Genomic DNA, 23,243 nt, shown 5'->3' with positions numbered 1-23,243 from the left:
AGGGCGGGCCTGCTCTCTGAGGCCTGGGGTTAAACCCTCCTAGTCTGTGGGGTAAAGGGCTGTAAACATCCTCTTGTGATCGTTTTAGAGTATATAGATATAATGTAGAACCGAGTGGTGGTGCCTCGGGGCCTGCGTTTTCCTCAGAGCTTCGTGAGGCGCCCGGGAAACGCAGCGCGGCCCCTGGAAGGGGCAGCTCTGGGGACATTCCTGCCCTAAAAGTGAGCAGAGAAGCCCCCAGAGCACGGGGGGGGGTTTGTATTCTTACCGCTCGAACTCTCGGGGATCTGAACCTGACTGAAGGCACAAGCGCAGAGTGAGGGTGAGGAGGGTGAAGTGAGGGGCTTTGCTGGGCCTCAGAGGCAAGTGCAGAGAAAGGAGGATAAAAGCCTAAAAAAAAAGCCTTAAGCAGCATTTAATAACAGCAACCATACGTAGAGGAAGACGTGAGAAGCAAAGGAAAAACGTGGATAAGTTACATGTTTGTTTGCTTCAGTGGTCACTCCCAGTGGCAACGAAGCGGATCAAGGCCTGAACCCAAAGAGAGTTTGTTACTCTCTGGGAACAGACCAAGCAAAGGCCTGTTGGGTGCTATCGTGTCAGCTGCGCCTCATGAACTCCCTGCCAAGACTGCCAAGCCCTAGCTGAGATGGATTCATGGAGGATGGGTGGGATTCCCTTGTCCTGTCACTGGGAGCTAATGGAGCAGAGTCTGGCTCCGTCCTCCTTGCACCCACCCCTGAGGTATTTACAGGCATCTAGATGAAATTAAGTGAATGAATGAAAGGAGTTTGTGCTTCCTAGGAGTCTGTCATTGATTATGGATAGCAGCTAAAAACGGAGTAGTGGTTTGAATTTTAAGACTTTAGCAAGAGGGGAAAAGGAACAGAAATCAAATGCAGGGTCAGATGTAGGAATGTATGTTTCCAAACTGCCTACACATCCTAAAAAACCCCAACATGTTATAATGCTCCCTCACTTCAAGAAGTTCCTAGGTACCCAGGTGACAGCCAGACCTCCCCTGCTAGATTAGAGCAGCTGAGGACTTCCATCTGAAAATCATTCAGTTAAAATGTCTGGAAAATGCTAAGGGGGCGCACACAGTGGAAGACCTTCAGCCCTGGAATTCATTGTCTCCACTGGTCTGACAGTCTGAATATCAACTTTCAAGAATGTTGCAAAGCCCATCTGCTTTCTCAAGCCTTTGTTTCATTGGTGATTTAAGAGTAATTTTTAGTTTTAATTATGGATGACAGCAATAAGAACTGTTTGGTTTATAGGTCTTTAGCCTGTAAAAGGAATTAAGAGCAGAAAATATTATTATTGTTATTATTACATTAATTATTATTAAATTATTATTATATAGAATATTAACAGGCACATGTCTGGGCAACCTGGCCCAGAAAAAAAGGCTTCACTACCTCTGAAAAATTATGAAGAGAAGCAAGAGGAATGGTCAGTGATGTGGGATGTCTTGTGAATGAGATAAAGCAAACAAGAGTAGGACTCTCTCATGTTGCAAGGGTGGACTCGAGCGGACATGATTAAGATGCATAAAATATTATTAGTGTGGAGAAGGTGACTAGGAAATGAAGTTGACAGGCAACAAGCTTCAAACAAGTGTGTTCCAGAGGCCAGGGTGCAAAGTGCATTTCAACAAAAATTGACCAGTTCATAGAGCACTGGGCCATCAGCAGATTTGAAGCATGAGCAGGTGCAGGTGCAACCTGACTCAGTCACTGAACTACAAACTTCCACAGCCAGATGTGGAAACCAGGTAAAAGAATCACACTGTGCACACCTTGTTCTGTAAACTCTGGAAGTGTGCAAGAGATGTAAGAGGATGTACTCATCAGCCCTCATGGCTTTCATCTCCTCTTGTTCACAGGGTTCTACCTGGATCTTGCCACACTTCCCTCCTTCTTTTCCAGGCCTGCATGATATTGTTGTTAGGACAGTATTCACCTGCATCTCTTGCACAGAACATTTTCTCTAAATGTCAAGGCTTGGTTGTAAGATGAAAAATGGATCCTGTGTACACTTTCTGGAGTACAAAAATAAATTATTTATTTTAAATATTATGTAAAAAAATATATTTTATTTTTCTGCAGATACCTGATGGAGCAGAGGAGCCATTTCAACAAGAATGTTGACCCAACTTGAATTTATCATGTTTCTTCTAGCCAGTAAGAGAGGCAGGTAATGGAACAAGTAATAAGATATGAATGGTGTGTCATCATGTAATTCATGGTTTTAAAATCCATCCTGTGTCACAGTGTACCTCTGCCAAAATGTTCTATAGTTGTGTTTTTCTCTTTCTGATTTTATTGGTACTAGGAAAGATAAAGGACCAACCACAGAATGTCACTGTGCTCAAGTCTTCCTTAGAAAAAATAGTATGTGAATAAAATAAACAGTATTATGCAGTTCTCTGCTCCTCAGTCTGCTTCACCAAAGGCTGCTGATGCTGCAAATAGAAATAAACAGTATAAGCATGCTATTAAACAGTGACAAATTATGGGTAAGGGTTGAAAGAGGAGAGATTTAAGTGAGATATCAGGAAGAAATTCTTCACCATGAGGGCAGGACGGCGCTGAAACAGGTTGCCCAGGGAGGTTGTGGCTGCCCCATCCCTGGAGGTGTTGAAGGGCAGGTTGGATGGGGCTTTGTGCCGCCTGGCCTGGTGGGAGGTGTCCCTGCTCATAGCAGGGAGGTTGGAACCTGATGATCTATAAGGTCCCTTCCAACCTTCACCATTCTATGATTTTATGAGCATATCCAGAGCTTTTTCCTTGTATTCCAAGTTTCAAAGAAAGGTTGTTCAGGGGCTAAGATTAGAGCTTGCTCCAATTTCTAAATGGCCTTAGTAGAGGATGAACTAAATGACCTCTTGGTCCCTTTCCTTTTGTGGGTGTATGATTCCAGACACACCTAATAGAACCATAGCACAAGTGAACAACAACCATCAGTTGTCCTTGCTCATCACAGCAATCAAAGAGGAAGAAAGCAAGGAAACCTGGGAATATGTGTCCTTCCTAAATTAATGTATTTTGAGACCTTCTGTGAGTGCAATGATATTTCAAGGGTACACCACTGCCAAAGGACATACTGAGTGGCATCTTGAAGAGCATAAGAATAAATGGCTGAAACAAAGCAAAAGCATTAAGGTATGAAATCAATTGCAAAGTGTTTTAAATTCTTATGTATTTTGCTTCCAGTTCAGTGCTAAACACAAAAATATTCAGGGGTGCATGTTCAAATGTCAAAGGATTATTACAGCAGTGATATAAAATTCTTAGTAAGTATTGTTTTAAATAAAGAATGTTTTCAGTCAAACACCAGATACACTCTGATCTGCAGTCAGCAGGGCAGAAATACTACTAGAGAGCAAGTAGACAGTGAAGAGACAATCTCTTGCTTCAGCCAGAATTGCTTGAGTTTATTGTGTTTTTAAGATTTTTCTGAGTTCTTCTTGGGACATGGAATGGATCAAATCAATGGTTATTACTTTCCATGTTTCCTTCTTGTCAAGGAAAAAAATGTCATCTCAAGGAAAGACTAAGATTTCCAACTTACCACTTACAGCTTTTAAGTCATTTACTCGAGGTGCAGTCAGCAGAGTTCTCTTTAATACTGAGATAAGCAGACACTGATTTGTCTGTCCATTGCACTCCCAGATCTAAAGATGTCGTGTTCAACTGCCTAAGAACAGTTGGTCACATTTGTCTTTTGCAGTGAGTGAAATCAAATCAATTCTCAGTCCTGCAAGAGAAACACTGTCCCTGGATTTGACAGGAACCTCATTGCTGTGAGCATTCTCAGGGGAGGCCAGAGACAGCCTGTGTTGCTTTTCAGAAAGATAATATCATCAAAGAAATTAAAACTGTGGAGCTCATAGCATCTATTTTGCTAGGAGCAAAGTCTTCTTCAGAGATAAAATGTATTTTATTTTCAGGATTTGGAGGAATGCACATTGTTATCAGAAAAGGAATATGATATTAAGTAAGAATAAAACCATTCAGCTCCTTCACTGTTTTTCCTCTGTAAATTCTTCACACAGACATATGAAATTATAAGAAGTTTAAGGTAGTTGACCTACACCATTGAAGAGAGAGATGCTGGTAGTTCTGGTTTTAAATCCCCAGAGAAATTCACTGCATAAAGACTTCAGTGAATTTTGGGTCTCATTTTTTGTTACATCTTGCATTAGACTGCTAGGTCTTCACAAAGAGTCTTCTCTGGACACTGCTGAGCCCCAGCATCCAGTCCTGAATTGAACCTTGTTGGCATCACTGGATGCCAAAGTATAGGAACAAAGGAAAGCACACTTCAGCTAAATTCTCTTGTTTCTCTTTACCAAAAAGAGATTTTGCTGAAGTTCAAATTCACTTTAGCAGACCCTGTTCTGTTGCTGGCAAACTGTGAGACAAGAGTACTTGAAAAAAAAAGGTCAGAGCTCTTCAGAAAGGAAAAATACCATAAAATATTTACAAGTAGGTGAAGTAGTAGCTTTTCCCTTTTTGTCTGCCACTCACGTTGAAGGAGCAGATAGTGTGGTAGCTCATATTTCATCAAGGAATGAACTAAAAATCTAAGAGTATGAAATTTTTATGGGGTACTACAGCTTGCATGACCTGATGTGCTTCCCCCTGCAATTCCATTAGCCTCGATTCCCTTTCCTAGTAGTGGACTCACAAGTGCAATTTGAGTTCTTCCTGGAAGATGCTCTGCAAGCAGAGATTTTCTTCCCTGCATTGCAGTGTCAGGAGTCAGCACATCTTCAGAGTGTGGCTTGGAGCCATTTTTCCCAATAGCCACATGCTCCTCAGGGGCTGAGCTGGCTTCTGGACACACCAGCAGACAGAGGTTGGAAACTGCCTGCATCTTCTGTGCAGGAGATGAGACTATGCAGCAGAGGACCTTTGCAGAAATACAGTAGAGATCAATTTAATTCAGAGACCTACCTGAGCTACCTTCCTCTTTCCTGTGTTACCATCAAAGAAGAGAAGACATTCACAGAAACAAGTCCATGCTGCTTTCCCTCTGCTCTTGAGAGTGCTGCTTCTTGCTGGATATGCTCTTAGGGGCTGAGGAAATCAGATCAAGCCACTCCAGAGAACCATGCATAATCCCAGAGAAAACAATGATGATCTATCCATATCTCTGGGAATTCCACTACTAACACAGCTGCATGTCTGCCCTATGCACTAACTCACACAGCTGTATTTTAGTACCTCTGACCATGTAAAATGATTCCACAGTTTGACTCACAGTAATCTTTTCAGGGTATATTAGCTGTGTATCATTGGAGACATAGGCTTTATAAATACATACATGAATCCTTGGTTTTCCACATGCTTTTTGGTTTCCAAAATCTATCTTTAGCCTTTTTTATCAATAGTATTGAGGGTAAGAAAGTCTAGCATTAACCTGTTTCACTTTCATCTCTTATCTGGACTGGGAATCAATTGTTTCATTTGCATAACCATCTTAAAAACAATCAATAAAAACTTACTTTGTTGTCAGTGGGATTTATAAAAAAATACAAATAATACAGATTTTGTCTACATTTATTTCTACTGCCAAATTAAAGATGAATTTGGCTGTGCTCAAATTTGAGTTCTGAGCCTCATGATTTGAGCCTCATTATAGATACCAAAGCAATAATAATAGAGGCTGTAATAATAATAATAATAATAATGGTGATAAGCATAATATATCATAAAATAAGATATATTATTTCTCTGTCTCGCTTTGAGGAATATTATCCTATGTAAAAAGATTCTGGTTTTATAATCACTTCATTAGATTTCTTAGAACCATTTTAATCTTCCTTCAGTGGACAAACTTGATTCCCTAAATAATTCCAAAAAAACATACTCTGTAAAAGTAAAAAATACTTTGTATTTTTATTATATTTTATAAAAATACTTTGACTGTGTTTCTTTTCATTTTACTATGAAGATATTTCACCAAAGGGGGCAGTTCACTCAGAGAAAGCTCTGAAAGCAGTTTCTTTGATTCTGCCAACTGGCAGGTCAGGACATTAGGGAAACTCCCCATCACTTTTTTTTTGCTTTGAGTTTATCTACATTGTTGAACTATTGCATTCTTTCCCTCTATTTCTTTCCTGCTTTGCTACATCAACGAAACTAAATCCTGGTTTCTCTTTCTGAGACTTATGACAGTGCTGCAAAAGACAGACAGATCTTCTTTAAATTTGTTTTATTTCTAATTAGAACCTAACATGAAGTTTAAAATGTTACTGTCTGGTTTTATGACCCACAGGATTTACGCTGGCTCTCAACATTTTTTCTAAACTAAAGGACTATCAATGACAGTTTGGGAAGCATCCATTTCTATTCTCTGTGGAGCAGTTGGTGCTACTTCATATCCACCTACATTTCCTTAGAGCTGAGTTGCTGGAATTTCTTAGTAATAAAGCATCCAGGCTTAAAGATATATATTTTTTAATTCTGCCTAATACTCCTGGTCTGATACAGTTATGTCACTACTGTTGTATTTCTGCTATATTTTCTGTTACATTAATTTTCCAAAAGGAAGCTTTTCTGTGCTTCAAAACAGATCCACAGAGCCCAAAGATTAGAATTAAGCTACTTTGCACTGTTTCCATCACACCCTAGTCCTTCATTTTGCAGTACCTTGAAAAGCTCACAGCTGTGTCTCATATTTTTAAAACCCACCTTCTGCACAAAGTGTTTTTGAGCAGAAAATACCAAAGGGTGAGTAAAACACAGACACAAGCCTTTGGTCTGCTAATCATTATTCTCCTCTCAGTATTAGCCTAAGTGGAATCAAGAGCCAACATCAGCTTGGGCAGTAGGAAGTCAATAATTATTCTGTCCTTGCCTGTCTTGCTTTACTGATGCTGTTCTCATAAGATTTTTGCTGGCTGTCATGTTTTCTGTACCACTTCTTTGCTTGTTTTTGCAACTTCATTCTGTGCAGCTGTGGATCTGTACAGATGTGAGGGTTTTTTCCTTCAGACAATTATAATGATTTCTTTATATTCTCTAACATTTCTAAAACGTGCATACTTGCAGTTCTGCAATAGTAATCATGGCTTAAGGTCCTGTAATTCATGCATGCTGCACTCAAACAGAGGACACAAGAAGGAAACCTGCAAGGTGGACAATGCTGAAATGTTCACATTACATTGTGAACAACAACCTAAAAAGGATTAAATTGTTTTGTGGCATTTGCTGCAAATTTAGATTTTACAATATACTGAGATTTTCATTATCCCTGTTTCAGTCCTTCATTAACTCTGCAAAAATTGCAGTCATTCTAGAATTGATTGTGTTTTGAAGAACAAGAAAAATCTCTTAATTTGTTCCTAATCAAGTAATTTCCTTCTTGGAAGTGTATTTAAATGGAGCAAATTTTAGTTGTTGGGAGACAAGGGAGCATTCTGTCACTCAGAAAAGTTCAAAGAAAGGCAATCTCCTTTTCTCAAGCAAATAAATAAATGAATTAATTATATACACGTGAGAAAATACTGAATGGTTCCATCCTTACTTAACACAATAATAACTGGAAATAATTGATCTGCTATTTCTCTGCTACTTGCTGCTGATGCTGTAGAGGTGGACTCCTCTTGTTTTCCCAAACTCTCTCTGTGAATAATTTTTTCCTAATGTCCAATATAAACCTGCCCTGCTGCATCTTGAAGCCCTTCCCTCTTGTTCTGTCACTGATTACCTGTGAGAAGAGACCAGCACCAACCTCTCTACAATGACCTTTCAGGTAATTGTAGAGACTGATGAGGTCTCCCCTCAGCCTCCTCTTTCTCAAACTAAACATTCCCAGCTCCTTCAAGCCTTCTTCATCAGATTGATTCTGTAGGCCCTTCCCCTTGGTTGCCCTTCCTCATGAGGAAGCCTTGGGAAGCACAGCAGTGCTCCCAGGATCTATCGTGGCTACAGATACACAAGAGGCAGGCCTGGCTACAGATACTCTGATAGCCTTTAACTCACAGAAGACACAACATCATTAGAAAGATTTAAAAACTATACTCCCATGTTACTCTAACCAAAGCCTTTAAGTGTTTAGTGTTCTAGGGCAGGATCATGAACAGTTTTAAGAATATGTAACCTGACACATACCAGCATGTAAACAAGAGGGCTGTGATTGCAGTGGTGAGGAAGTTTTTGTACAGGAGCAATTCAAAACCAGAAAGCTCTGGGATTCTCAGCTCCCTTTTGAGGTGACTGAATCATTTTCAGAATCGTGTGGCTAATACACAGTTAGGGACACTGAGAAGATTTACAGTAGCTATTTGAGCCAAGGGAGAAATTCAGTCTCTCCTGAGAAACTCGAGCAGAAGGCTGCATACCAATTCCCACCACAAGATGTCAGCCTTAATGAATGACAGGTGATGACTCTGACTGGCTTCTTCTTGAGAAGTAACTAGATATGGGAAATCTATTTATCGTCTTGAAAATGTTGTGGAGAAAAGGAATCCAAGCATAATATTCCTAGTCATAAACATATTGAGGAAAATGAATTACAAGCTCCAAATATAGTCCCTGTGCACATTTTTTTTCTAACAGGAAAAAAAGCTGAAGATTTAACTGTTCTGCTAGAGAGTCCCAGGAAGGACATGGCATCTGCTGTCAGAGCTGGGGCATCAGACTCGATGGACTTTTGCCTCTTTCCTGTACAGCTATTTTAATTTTCCTAATATTCTTGACTATGTTCTTATCCAACAGTTTCTGAATGCTCATGCGATAATGAGAAAGTCCAATTTCCATTTCCAGTCCGGGTTTGGAGACATCCAAGTGACACATATTGATTGTTGTTCCTGGAATACTTTGCAATCTATTCTCTCCTAGGTCACCATTTGAAAGCTGACGAAAGAATTATGCTTCTGTTTTATTTGAGGGATGCTCTGTTTGCCTCTAGCTGTTCACATTGGCAGTGTGCTTGTGTTGGTCCTGGTTGCTCACACTGGCCAGGTTTGCCATCCTGTTGTTTCTGCTGGTCAGTCACGCTGTGCTGCTTTGCTCTACTCTGTTCTGCAGCAAAACTGCTGACTGCTCCAGTGTCTCTGCTCAACCCTTTCTTTCTGCAGTCCACACAGCCTTTCAGTTGTGCTTAAAAAGCTGAAGTGATACCCAGGACCTGCACAGAGACCTTGCACAATGGGCAACTTTCCCAGCAGGATCTTACCCATGTTCTGAAAAAAAACAGAACACCGAAAGATGTTTTGACCCAGATCTGCTTTTGGTTCCTTCATTGTGAGATGCAACGACAAGCTGCAGCATTTGCTCCCTCAGCAATCACAGAGAGGTTGCCCAGAACACAATTAAAACCCTTACACAGCAACTTGTGGCTGAAATATCCTGAGGCACCACAGCTCTTAGCAGGAAATGAAGCCCTGAACTTTTAGGGCCTTCAGTGGCTCTCAGCTCCCTGCGGGCATGCAGGCTCTGGGCTCCCATCTTCCAGGATTCTCACACAGGATGTCACCCTCCCCTGCACCTCACACCTCAGTCCTTACAAACCATTTCACTGATGCTGATGGTCTCCTGGCATTCAGCTATTAAGTGAAAGCACTTTTATTAAAGTTACTTTGGCTTAAAAATTGAGCTCACCTGATGTGTCTTCTGGTGTCATAATGCACTGTTTGAAGGTTGCCACTCTCCCTTGGGCCATTTGCTTCTGCTTCATGAAGAGAGCTGGCATTCTAAGATGCAGATCAAAGATGGTGTGGGGCTTGTCTCTGGGTTTTTGAGCAGTGAGAAGCCAACAGAGAGCAGAGACACCAAACTGCAACTACCCAATACAGCCCCCAAGGCAGGAACACCCAAAATGCACTGATACATGGCAAGTGGGAGATGCACTGGTTGGAATCTCTAAAAGTGTCAATTTGCATCCCATGGCTGAAGGTCACCTGCCATCTGAGGCAAGCACTTCTACAAATGTTTCTGTGTGTGACTCATGTCCTGCTGTGCTCTGTCCTGTGCTTTGTAAAATTGTATATTTTTCCCCATGAGGACATTCAAACGTTGAGATAGTCTCCCACGGGAAGTGGTGGATTCCCCCACACTGGACAGTTTGAAGTCTCAGCTTGACAGGGTGCTGAGCCACCTCATATCAACTAGAGTAGTACCCAGAAAGGTTTGACCAGATAATCCTTGAGGTCCCTTCCAAGCTGGCATTCTAGGATTCTATGAAAATGAACATGTTATGGTAGGACATTTCATAATTTAGGGGGGGAAATGGTTTGGGGTGTTAAAGCTTCTTCCTGATACACCACTTACCATAACAGTATCCTTTACTTATAAAAATCCCCTTGCAAATATTGAAAGTGTAAAGGTTGAAAAGCTGTTGTTTCTTTTTTTTTCTCTCAACTTCCATCTTGTCTGGAAGCTGCCTGCTTTTTGTTCAAAGTCAGTTCCTTCCTGTGTATGTTCTTCTCAGAAAAGCAGCTATTGACCACTACCAGAGTCACAAGGGATATACAATCATAGACTCAGGAGTTAACATCCATTGATTTACTCCTCATCCATCCACTGGAGAAATAAAAAATGTCAGCAAGGCAATGAAATACCAAGACTTATCTAAAAATATATCTGACACAGATACTTTCTGCAGAAAGTCTGATGCTTCCAACATCCAAGAATCAAATTTGCAAACCAGTCAGTTAATTGTATTTATACTTTTCAACATTTCTAGACGCAGTCTTAGAAGTTGCCATTTGAAGAGCTTGTTTGCATTACAAAATTGATTAGTGCAGCTCCCCAGCCCTTATGCCAGAAGCTCCCAAGAGCACTGGGTTTCATGGGTAACTTTACATTAGTCAGTACAACCTGAGCTCAAGTTTCACTGAAGACAGCTAATAGAGTTACTGTATTCCATTAGAGTTTTCTTTCCTGGCTCCATGCTTAGTCAGCTTCTTAAATGTTACTTGTTCAACTCTTCTTAGTGTGTGATTTGCTGCTTCCAACATTTTAAGGCCAAGTTATGTATCGATGCCTCTTTCAACATCAGTTTTAGCCACGGACAGTGATGATGATGGATGGTGGATACCTTCCCCCTGTGGCAAGAAGCTAATTCACAATCCATTTCCTGCCCTGCATTCCTAAGCTTACCCTTTACATTCCTTACCTTCCTATTCTGCCACTTTCTTTTGATTAAAAACTTGCCCACCCACAACTACTAAGCTCATCCCTTTGCAGCAACTTCCAGAGTCACTTCAGGGCTTCAGAACACACTGAGAGGCAGAAAACAGGCAAAGCCAAGCCCAGGGAGGCACCCAGAGCTACCAGTTTTCTGTTGCAGTGTCCTTTTCCTCCTCACACTAGAATGTTTCCCAGAGGGCAGGATGTGGCTTAGTAGTGTGCCTAAAGACAATGGGGATGATGTGTACTTTAAGATAAGGTTTCTTTTTAACAGCTCATGGCAAGACCATGGAATTACAGGATTCTGAGCATTATCCTGGTTTCAGGTTGAAAAAAAAAATAAAATAACATTAAAAAATGCACAAAGCTGTTTTTTCCAGGCTTATTTTTTGAGCTTTCCCATACTGCACAAAACCCATGTTTGGATTTTGAAATTTTCAGACCTCTCAACATGTTTGTCACCCACTTTTTTTCTTTGAATTTAGACACATGACAAGGTTCCCATGGATTGCTCCCTCCTTAAAAGCACTGGATCATGCAACAAGGGACCTGCTGAGGAGCAAAACTGTAGCTAGGGACTCTGTTTTCCAGCATGTCCTGCTAGTTGCTCCTCAGCCTTGTGACTTTCCTTGTCCTTTTTTCCACATGCAGCTGGTCATTCCTACTCAGTTACTCTTTAAACACCTGACAAACCCTGAGCACTAGTACACAAGTAATAACGATAAGAAATGGTAACTTTATTATTATTTCTCATTATAGTATTTTTTCTTTCTTACAATATTTATCTGTTGGTTTTATCTGAGGTTTGTTGTTGGGTTGTGTCTGTTGCCAAAGAATTCAACTATATGACTGAAAACAACTTTGTAAATTAAGGGTTAATAATCCAAAACATACATATGGTTGGGAAAAATAGCTCCATGGAATCCTCAGACTTGTCACTCTTGTATATGTCATAATCTCTTTAAATTCCTTGAAGCAAGGACGGGGTGTGGATCCTGGGAGGAGGGGAAGGGATGTGCAGGACAGGGAGCAGAATGTTTTACATCACTGAGCTGTTCTTTCAGGCTGTTACTCATTTCCCTCTTTGGACTCTTTGAGGCCAGCTAAGAGAAATCAGTGAGATGAATGATCATCTTTGTACACTCTGGAAAATCTCTCCCTATTTAGCTCACCTTTTTCTGAAGACAATGGACATATAAACAAGGTTAACCCATGGAAAATGAAGCTTTGATAAAAGCAGCTGTCGTAAAGTGCTAGAAGATGAAGCCATGGCAGAAGAACAGCACAAAGGCACAGACCCACTGACAAAGTTTTCTCATAAGTTGGTTATTTGTAACTTGAGTTACAGAAGCGAGGAAAAGTGACACTCCCGAGCGAGCTGCTGCCTGGGATATGCACGGGGTGCCAGAGAGGGCACCTGACAGCAAAGAGCAAGGGCACGGTGAGCTCAGGTGGGGACTAGAGGAGAGAAGTGCACAGGAAACAGCAGCAGCAGAAGCCTGCAGAGAAAGAAGTACTGCTTTCCTACCGCTGTCTTCTAGGGACCTAAATGATTCTCTCATTATCAAAACCCTCCCAGCAGAGCCCCTCGTGCTCAAGCCGCACATCCTGGCTACATTGCAGAGCTGTTTGGAGCACCAGGACTGTGCTCTGCAGAGCTCACCCAGAGGGGCAGAGCAGAAACCTTGAGTTTTGAGACTTCCATGTGCATATGTGAGGAAGTTTAGGGCATCAGGTCAAGAGCCTTCTGAGCTGTTACAGAAAAATTGCTAAGGCAGCCTAGCACCCACAGACTGTGCTTGGCTTCCACTTCCTTTGGCAAATTTCACAGCTGACACACCTTAAATTAGGCTGTGCTGGAATGAGACATGACAGATCTCACATTTACAAGATACTGTATTACCTACACATAAAAATACAGAATATGACAGACTTCTGTCAGACTACTGGGATGTTTTCAGTTCTTGCAATGACCTAGTTTCTGACTGTTCTTAAAGGCAGACCATAGCTATTTTCATCTGAAACTTTTATTTTCTTACCATACCTAAATAATTAATCAAGCAACAAAAATCATCATCTGAATTTATTCATCTACAAAGATACTTGAAGCCAAATCTATACATAAGAAATACATTCTTTTTTTTGTCTCTGCTTTTAAAAATATCCTCTCAATAAAACTGGGACAGAGGTAGAATAATGGTTTTTTGTCAGTTTTCTATTTATAGCAGGGGCATCAGATAATGAGCAGAATATTTTTCCTTGTGAGTAAGGGGATCAGAATCCAGCCATAAATGAATTAATCGCTCAATATTTACATATAAATTATGGCCTTACATCAATATTTAAATAGAGCATTAGCAAGATATCTATTCCCAGGAAAGGCCAGATTTGTATATGGGTATTTATGTTAAATATTCTTTAATGTGCTATTAAGAAAAATCTGATTTCTGGATAAACTGACTCTGCAGAACTTATGTACTTCAATGGTTTAATGTCTGTATCTAATCCTGATTATTCCTAATCTTCAATCAGAGGAAATCCTCCCCTCTGCAATCACCTGATCTTGATTCCTGGATTACCTTATAAATACTTAATTGCTTATTAACATGAATCATCTTCTTTAAATATATGTTCTATATAAATAGGGCATATTGTAGCTGTCTCATCCCTGGCAGTGTTGAAGGGCAGGTTGGATGGTGCTCGGAGCAACCTGGTCTGGTGGGAGGTGTCCCTGCCCGTGAAGGGGGGTTGGAACTGGATGATCTTGAAGGTCCCTTCCCACCCAAACCACTCTATAATTCTATTATTCTATCTCTTTCATTTTCTCAATCCCAAGTATTACTCTCTTAAGTTATTATGTCTCTAGGTCTCTGTGTGTACTGTAGAAGAAAATATCTGGACTCATTGAATTCCTGACATTTTTCTCCTGCTCCAAATACAGAGCAAATACAACATCCCCAATCTGGGAGGACCTGCACCCACTCAGCATGCACACTGCTGTGCTGATCTTACCCACCCCTGAGCTTCTCTCTGTACAAGTAAATCAGGGCCTAGGACTGTTGCCAGCCACTGGAGTTGCAGTGTCTGTGTAGCTCAGTTGCTGAAGCAGTCCTTGGAAGAGTTTTGCCCAGCACGCCTCTCCCAAGCAATTTCCAGTCGTAACTCAGGAACTGGCTAAGGTCAGGGACAATTTCCAACAGGAAACATGCATATGGGCACCCTAGTTTAGAAACAAGGGCCAACATCAGTTGTTTTGTCAGCCCCAGAGAACTACTAGTTTGTCAGCTGGTTGACTAGTGAGCCCATTCCTTCGTTGATCAAATATGAGTTAATTTTATTTTGCAGAGCTGACTGTGGTGCCTAATGTCCCCCACTAGGTCTGTTAGAAAGAATCCCACAAGGTGTGAGCGCCACACAGGATCCACCTCTTCCAAGGGCACGAAGCAATGATGCCTCATGGTATTTGCATGGGAGAAGGATCCATTTTCCAGAGAAGAGCAAACAGAAAACTCCATTGGACCATGGAATCCTGTGGGCAGTTCTTCCCCCTCACCTAGCTCAGAAAGGTTATAAAAGGATGTCAGGGATGGTCAAAATTATGAAGCTGCTCCCATCTGACAAGTTTCTAAATACTTAAAGCTGGGGATGAGAAGGAGGGTGTCATAGAGCTCTGCAAAGTCAAGAAGAGCACGGGAGAGGTGCACACAAAGTGATGGTGGAGCAGCAAGGGAAATTTCCAGACTGCATTCTGAATATCAACACAAGGAAGGATTTTTTTCAGACAGCACATAAGAAACTGGAACTCATTGCAACAGGACATTGTGGTAGCCCAAAGTACAGATGGGTTCAAAAAGCAGCTAGAGAAGTTCCCAGAAAAACATTCCTCAAAAGCTGTTAAACAGAGTCCTGGATATAACTCTGGCTCTAAAATGATAGTGGACAAGACTGGGAGAATATTCCAAGTATCGCTACATGCTTTATGTGCTTTAGTGAATCATGCTGATCGTGGCCTGAGATTAGGATATTGGGCCTTACATTTAAATTAGTAAAATCTTTCTTATTTTCTGTTCTCCAACAGAGTTAATTACTTAGTTAATTACAGAGTTAATTTTTAATTATCCCCCATTATATAATGACTTCCTACTGGCAGTTTCATAAACTGTTGTTCTGTTTTAATGTGTGTAATTTAATGCAAATACAAATTATTATGCAAACACTATTTACAAATTTGGCCCGTCTATAATATAATCATCTTATTCAATTAATGTTCATTGATTAGAGCTTGAACACAAATGAAAATTCAATCTGACCTTATAGGAAAAAAAATAAAATAAAAATTGTTTGGATGTTTGCCTTGCTTAAACAACTTAATAACTTGGAGGGGGAATAATAGCACTCCAACAGATACTGGCCTGTCAGATTCCCAAGCTGTGCAATTGAATACGTGCTAGGGACACTTAAAAGAACAGAATGAAGCTTCCATGCCTGTTGTTAAAGGGTTATATCATCATTACTGTAGCTCAGAGCTGGATTAACTTTGGATATACAAAAATAGCTTCAGCAGCTGTGTAAGGTGAGTTTTGACTTTGGAGATTAGTGTTTCACAAGAAGAAAAGGTAATGTAACAATGTCTCTACTCAGGAATTAATAGTTCTTGTCTTGGTTTGTGTTAATTTTCTCTCTAGCAACTTTACTTTTCAGTGAAGTCCCTCCTAAGTAGCTGCACTTGCTGAAATGAACAGCATGTTTTTCAGTCAGTGTCTGTTTCTAGGACTGATAATGCTGATGTTTGTAGTTTCTGCTGGAGAATGGTGTATAGAGCCAAGGCCACTGCTTGGTTTTGGAAAACAGCTTATGCTCCAGAAACAAAAGGGAGGAAAGTGTTCACAGCTGCCACCCTCCCTTGGGTGGCAAAAAAACTGACTAGATGAAGTATTCCATCCCACATGTGTCATACTCAGTATAAATCTGAGGGATCACAAGGGTTCAGCTCCTTTCATCCACAGCCAGTGTCCTGAGAGGACTCTGTTCCTCTGTCTTTGATCCCAATCCGTGTGTTCCTGAATCCCTGCCTTCCTGCAGCCAGCTCCTCTCTGCTGCTGACTCGAATAGGCCAGTCCAGAACTTCCCCAGGACCTGCTCTACAGCCTCAGTGGTGACATGAACCCTAACAGGGGAAGCAGATAGTGGGCTTGCAAATATTTGTATACATTTCATTGGTTTATTTTCTTCATTCCTGTTTCATTAAAGCTGTGTAGTTTAGTTTCCAACTCATAACTGCAATTCTTGAATCCTCAGCTCACAGTGGAACAGCCTAGGATGGATGCATAGAGTTGTTATAAGGGGAAGATACCTTGGTGCAAGAATTAATCTCCTTGTTAAAGGGAAAAAGAGCATCTTGAACGTAGTCCTATGAGATTTTGGTTTCCAAATATGGCACTATCAGGGTCCCTAGAAATGCCCTCTTGGGCGATTCCTGCAGTTTATTCCATTCTTGAGCTCATTTGTACATTAGTACCCTAAAAAATCACATTACAAAAATAGGTATGTGCTAAATTCTATGCCACAGGTGCTAAGGGCAATACAATTTACCACCAGAGAGGTGGAAATGCTCACTAATTCAGAGATGGAGGAAGATCAGTGAAACAGGCAGAACTGACAGAGGACAAGCAGCATAGAATCACAAGAGGGCAGGAGGACGAGCACTGTGTCTTGTCAAGGTGTGCAGACCTCCAAGAGTCTTGCCTTGACATCCTGAGGGCATTAAGCTTTCAATTCCCTTGTGTCTCCCTAGAGCACAGACTGTTTTCTCCCCTGACATGTTCCATGGTGCATAAATCAGCAGCTGTCCCTAAGTGCCTGTGTGTTCCTGAGTCTGTGCAGGTGTTGTTTTTGTATCTGAAAGACCAAAGGAAGAAATCTTCCAGGTGGCACCTTGTAGACAGGAGTTTCTTCAGGGGGGTGGAGATAGCTGAGGAAGAATACTCATGCTATACTTGGTATTTAAGCTGTATGTTTTTCAACACTTTCCCACATAAACCAGGTCCATTAATGAAAGTTTCACTGACTAAGTGCACAAGCACAGGCACTGGTATAATGCAGAATTATCAGCATATTTCAGCAAACCTCCACATTTTGAGGAGTTTTCTGGGGTTTTCGGTTTGTTTGTTTGTTTAATGAAGCTCATGACCAGCTTCAAGAGTATCCAATAATCTGACACTATAGAAAGGACAAGAGAGCAATTTCACAGTTCTGAAACATATTACTGCTCACCAGTTCCTTTCCTGTTGAACTTAATAGTTTGTTAGTTGGAAAACCTAACCCCTGTGGTATTTTATTGCTGGGTGAAACTGTTATCAGGCAACAGCAGAACAAAAACTTGTGCAACACTCTCTTTGAAGAAAAAAAAAAATTGAAGTTACCATTGATCATGTCACAAACAATGGAAAGATGTCTTTAAAAGAGAAGGCCTGGTGGCATTTCCTATTTCAGATCATCCTCTTGTCTGGAATTTTGCTCTATATCTGTGTATCTCTTTGACAGAGAAAGTCTTGTCTCCAGTCCTTCCTTGCTTCAACCAGAGCTTTGAATTGTTCAAGAGGAGCACAGCTGTGGTGACACTTCAAAGGTCAGGACATAATCTGTAATGTAGGTCACATTTGACAGATGAATAGGTTCAGAAGTCAGCAGAACAATAGTACTTTACTCCATCAGATTTTGCCTCTAAGTACTTTGGTGTCTTTCATCCGCATAGCAAGTGCTTGTCCCAAGTTTCATTTACTTCATGCTCTGTTGTGGTTTTGCTTGAGATTCTAAGAGGACAGAAGAGCAGGTCTGCCTGCTGGACCCCCCTGGTTAGGTAGAGTTTTTTGGACAAATACAAATTGATTAGCTACCCTTGGGTATTTTGCACATGGCTTCCATGATGGCCCCCACCACTTTTCCAAACAGACTTAATTGGTGAGCACTAGTGAAAGTCAGCAGAAGGAGTGTCCAGTTTCATTTAACACAAAATGTAACCAGGAAAGGGAGAAAAGATTATTAAGTTTCTTCAAGGTATATTGAAGACTCTTCACTTGCCTTGCCTGAGTCCTAGGGTAGACTCATTGGAAGGCAGAGACAATAGCAGCATTGTTGGATGGGATCCCTGGAGGGAAGGGACAATTAGCTTTACACAAAATCTGGAGGATGTCAGGAGTGCCTTCTGGTGGGGGAGGAACAGAAAACGGGGGAGCAGCTTCATTTCAAAGAGTTTTATTTGCTCCCAGTCTACATTTTTTCTGTGTCAACAGGGATTCAGCAGGAGCATCCACGCAGGAGGGAGCAGGTGACAGGACTGCTGGCTGTAGGAGGGGGCAAAACTGTCACATCTCCAACTGCCATTCCACACAGCGCTCCCCACTGAACCCCGTTTGTGGTGGTGAAGTCATTTTTGAGTGAGATGTCAGGTCCTGTCTCAGGTCAATGTTTGTGTTGCCTATTTGTTAAAATAATTAATAAATAAAAAGACCACAGACCCCTTTGTGACTCTTCCCGTGCTGTTCCTTGTACTTAGCAGGAGCTCTCTACAGCTATTGCAAGGCCCTTACATTATTCTTTTCCAGATAGGTCCCTTATACTCCTTCCATAATGCCTGCAGAAAACATGACAAGTTAGATTACTGCTGTGCTGTGATCAACAATGTTACCTCATTATCTCCTGATACCTTCCTGTCAATCTTCATTCTTATTTTGAGATTGTAAACTCTCTACTGAACATTCTTGTTCAGTTTTGGTTTTTCTCTATTTGCATGAAGCCTTAAACGAATAGTCCTGACACTTAGATGCCAGGTAGGGAATAAAGCAAGCAAGAAAAAGATTTCACCCCCTGTGATCTAATTCACCTATTCTCTACCTGCCCCACTTCCTTTTCAAGCTCTAGATTCCCCCGAATAAATGAAAGTTCTGGGAGACTTGCATGACTACAGTTCAGCTTTCATGCAGAACCTGGAGGATAATCAGTGCAGGAGGATGCAGGCTCAGTTGAAAATTCCTTCTGTTTTTAACAAACTCTTTTTTTTCCTGACTGTACAGATAATGAAGGGTTACAGCCTTTATCTCTTTCTTTCCTTATTTTTCCTATTTTTCCCCTCATACTTGCTGACATTTTTCCTGACTGTACAGATAATGAAGGGTTAAAGCCTTTATCTCTTTCTTTCCTTATTTTTCCCCTCATACTTGCTGACTGATTAGTTAAACAAAAGAAAGCGGGTAAAAAAAAAAAAAAAAATGAAAGAAGGAAAGGAATCCTTTTTTCTTCAGCCCTCCAGCTGTGTTGGCATATCTGTTATTTAGACGTTCCCAGGTCTGGCGCAGCACAATAGGATGGCTCTGCAGAGCTCTAGGAGACTTGTCTCTCCTTGTTAAGTGTCAGTTTATGGTTGAACGGCAGAGGAATTTACAAGCAGAGTTCGATATCCAGACCTTGGAAGGGCTGTAATGAAGGGCAGGAAGCGTTCTGTATCTCTGTCTATTCAACAGTTACAGAAAACTCCTCATTGTGGTTTGGTTTCCATTTAATTTCCCTCTGAATGTTCCTCTATTAGCTGTTAACTAGCATACACAGCATGTGGTCAAGCTGAAGTATGTGAGTGCCAGTATTTGCCACTACACTAAGAAATCGGTGCTGAGAGAGTTCTCCAGCTTCCTTGACTCTTCCTCAGCCTCACCTTTATTATTTTTTAGACCAGCAGTGAGAATTTTCACCTCGTGAAAAATTCTTCTCTCTAAAGTCTTTCATTAAGGGATGCTTTGATTCTCATGCTATGGAAAGGGAAAAGTGAGGGAATCCAGTTCCCATGGGAGAGAGAATTCTTAACAGGCAGAAAGGATTCTCCAAATTTCACTTGGTTCTACCTTCAGTATTGCCATTGATTCACCAAGTGATGCTGCACAATTTTTCTTGTGTACCTTAATTTCTGTATCCCTAGAGTGAGGCTGATATTTTTGTAAGTACCAGAAGTAACTTGCTAGAAGGGTGCTATGTGACAAGTAACACTGCTACCTAGTGTAGCACCTACAATTAGGAGAACACTGATCTTACCTGATTATCATCCTAAAGCAGTAACCAATACATGAAAACCAACTTCTTAAGCCATCAAAAAATTCTTCAGTCATTCAAGGACTCTTAAACTAGTCTCAAGAAACACTCCAAATGAACACTTCATTGGGATGAACATAGGGTACTGAATTTCCTTACTATTAGTAAATAAAACCAAGTGTGTCTATGTATGTTACACCTAATCTATAACTTAGGGATACTTTCCCATTTTTAATTGACATTTTTCTTCAAAATTGGTCACATTTTCACCCAAATTTTCTTGATGTAGGATATTTGTTTTGTGTCACTCCACTGATGTTCACTCCTATTCACTCAAGACTTGTGTTTGAGATGTTTGTGTTTAGTGCACTGTGAAATTCACCATTTTAAAATATGTTTCTCATACTGTTGGAGGTTTAAGCTCAAATCAGATCATAACCTGATATTACAAATTTCCTGTAAAGAACCCAAAGAACTGGAGTCAGCTGGCTACCTTAGTAAAACAGTGGTGTAGAAGTTATGACAAAACGTGTTAACTTACACATATTTTTGTTTAACTGAAAGGTGATGAAAGCTGCAGAAACTTGTGCTTATTTTATCAGGTCAGCTCTGCAATTCCACTTGGCTCAATGCAAAACTGAACACTTTCTTCAACCTAAAATTCTACACATGTTCACTCAGAGCAGCACTCAAAGCTGAGGTCTTACTTATTCAGATCTCTGTGACCTGGAGTAAATCTTTCAAAATTCAGTTGTTCCAGCTTTGCTAACAACCCAATTAACCTATAATTTTACATAATCAAATGTATTTTCCTTAACTTTTTCAGATTTCACTTTATGAGAGAAAATAGTCTAATGAATAGGCTAGTAGGCTAAACACTAAGTGATAGAGGAGTTCCCTTTCCAACTCAGGCATGTAGCCATAATAAGATTTGTATTTATTTTGTTGTACATTTCCTATCTGTAAAATTAAGAAAAAAAACCAAAACAAACAACACAACAAACATAGTTTTTCTTTCATGGCTGTCATAAGAAATAAAATCTACTACTGGCTGTGAGGCATTAGGATACTGTGATGAGAAACATAGATATACATCCAGTAGTCAATTAAACAGTGCCAGAAGATGGGTCTGAACGCAGGAACTGCCTCATTTACACAAACACTTAACCAGTAAGTTCTTTCCTCAGCAATATGAGGGCACAGCTCAGGAGATGGCAGGGAGGAAGGGAACAGCATTGCCAATTATGAGGTAGTATCTGATCACCATTTGAAATCTATAGAGTTTAATAATTCAGACTTTGGCCTCAAGCCAGCTGACCAAGAGGCAGAGAGAGGTCTTCATCCATGAAGTACTCCAGTGCTGGACCCAGATGCTGTTCCTAATGCAGCCCAGGGTACTGTTGCCCCTCTTTGCCACAGGGGCACATTGCTGACTCTTGTCCAACTTGGTGTCCCACCAGGACCCCCAGCTCATTTATTGCCAAGATTCTTTCCAGCTAGTCAGCCCCCAGGACGTGTTGCCCCATGGGGTTGTTCCTTCCCAGGTACAGGACTTGTCACTTCTCTTTCTGGAACTTAGAGGATTCAGCTCAGCCCATTTCTCCAGTCCATCCAGGTTCCTCTGAATGTCAGTGTAATTATCTACTCTATCAACCATTCCTCCTAGTTTTGCACCGAGCAAAGAAAAAAGGTTTTAGGTCACTCTCACACCTGAAATCCATCTTTACAAAACCTCTCCTTTCTCTAAAACAATTTTTCATCTTTGTGCAGGCTCTTTCTGGAGTTTGCTTCAGACAAAGAATAGAGCAACTCGGGTCCCTCTCCAAGAAAGTCCCTATCAAAGCTAGCATGACTTTTAAGAAGAAAAGAGATGAACATTTTTGCTGGTTTTCATTTATGTCTGTCTCCTTTTGTAGAGTGCATCACAGGTTTACAACTCCCATTGTTCCTGGGATACACTCCTAGAATTACCTGTTCTTCAAATAAGATTGTTGCAAGCTAAAAATCTGCTTTGAAGGGTCTTTCATTGCACAGAGGAGCTACCTGGTGCCAGGAAGTACAGTCTTTTTCCCTTAGCAACTCTCCTTTCAAAAGGAAAACTGAATATTTGATAATATCCTGCAGGCTCAAAGGAACTTGGTAGAGACCAAGATCCTGAAAGAGATATTTGTGGTGTTCTTTAGGTTTTCCTAGAAACAATCCGTGTTTGAAGAGAAGCTGGAAAAGGCAACACTGAAGTTAACACTCACTGTGATGTTACAGTCCTGTATATCTATATAATAAGTCAACCATGTCCAGCAAAGGGTCATTAAGATGATTAAGGGATTGCAGCACCTATCACACAGGGAGAGGCTGACACCTGGGTTGTTTAGCTTGGAGAAGGCTCTTCTCAGTGGTATCCAGTGGCAGGACAAGAAGCAGTGAGCACAGGTTGAAACACTGCAGATTACATTTAAACAGGAAGAACATTTTTACTGTGGGGGTGGTTGGACACTGGTACAGGTTGCTTGGTGAAGTGGCAGTTTCTATCCTTGGAGTTATCAAACCCCAGCTGGACATGGCCCTGAGGACCCTGCTGTAGATGATCCTGCTTTGTGCAGAGGAGCTGAATTAGCTGAATCCTCTCCCAGTGCAACCATTCTGTGACCCTGTTTGGGGACTGTTTTGTTGCATGAGCACTGAAACACAATTTTAAGGTATCCTACAGAAGCTTCTTTCTCTTTAAGCTACTGAGCTACACTGTCTGACACAAAAGGGAACTGAGCAGCAGCTGCATCTTCACAGAATGCAGTAAGAGATCTGCAATACTCTGTCACCCAAGCCTTTGTCTCATCGTGCTGTTGTCACAGCTCAGAGCCTGCTCTGTCCACAGCAGCCTTGGGTAGCTCTGCCCCTGCCACATGAACATGGCAAGTCACAGGATAAATAAGACATTACAGGTAGGGTTCTTTTCCCCCTCTTCCCACCCAACCCTCTCTCCTTCACTTGCACAGTGAAGCACAACCATAGGATATATCT

General features: G+C 41.1%; 1 protein-coding gene across 1 annotated transcript in view; it reads right to left on the bottom strand.

Annotated features, from left to right (window-relative positions):
- The window catches only part of HACE1 (HECT domain and ankyrin repeat containing E3 ubiquitin protein ligase 1), a gene marked incomplete at its 3' end in the record, with an annotated part of 30,123 nt that extends 29,836 nt beyond the window's left edge, over positions 1–287 (bottom strand). Inside the window, exon 1 of the mRNA XM_010008169.1 lies at positions 278–287. The remainder of the gene's footprint in view (positions 1–277) is intronic.
- Between the last annotated feature and the right edge of the window lie 22,956 nt (positions 288–23,243).

The sequence above is a fragment of the Chaetura pelagica genome, unplaced genomic scaffold (genome assembly GCF_000747805.2).
Source record: "Chaetura pelagica isolate M959 unplaced genomic scaffold, ChaPel_1.0 scaffold942, whole genome shotgun sequence".
Lineage (NCBI taxonomy): Eukaryota > Metazoa > Chordata > Aves > Apodiformes > Apodidae > Chaetura > Chaetura pelagica.
The sequence above is the reverse complement of the archived record's forward strand: the minus strand, read 5'-3'. Positions and strand labels throughout refer to the sequence as shown.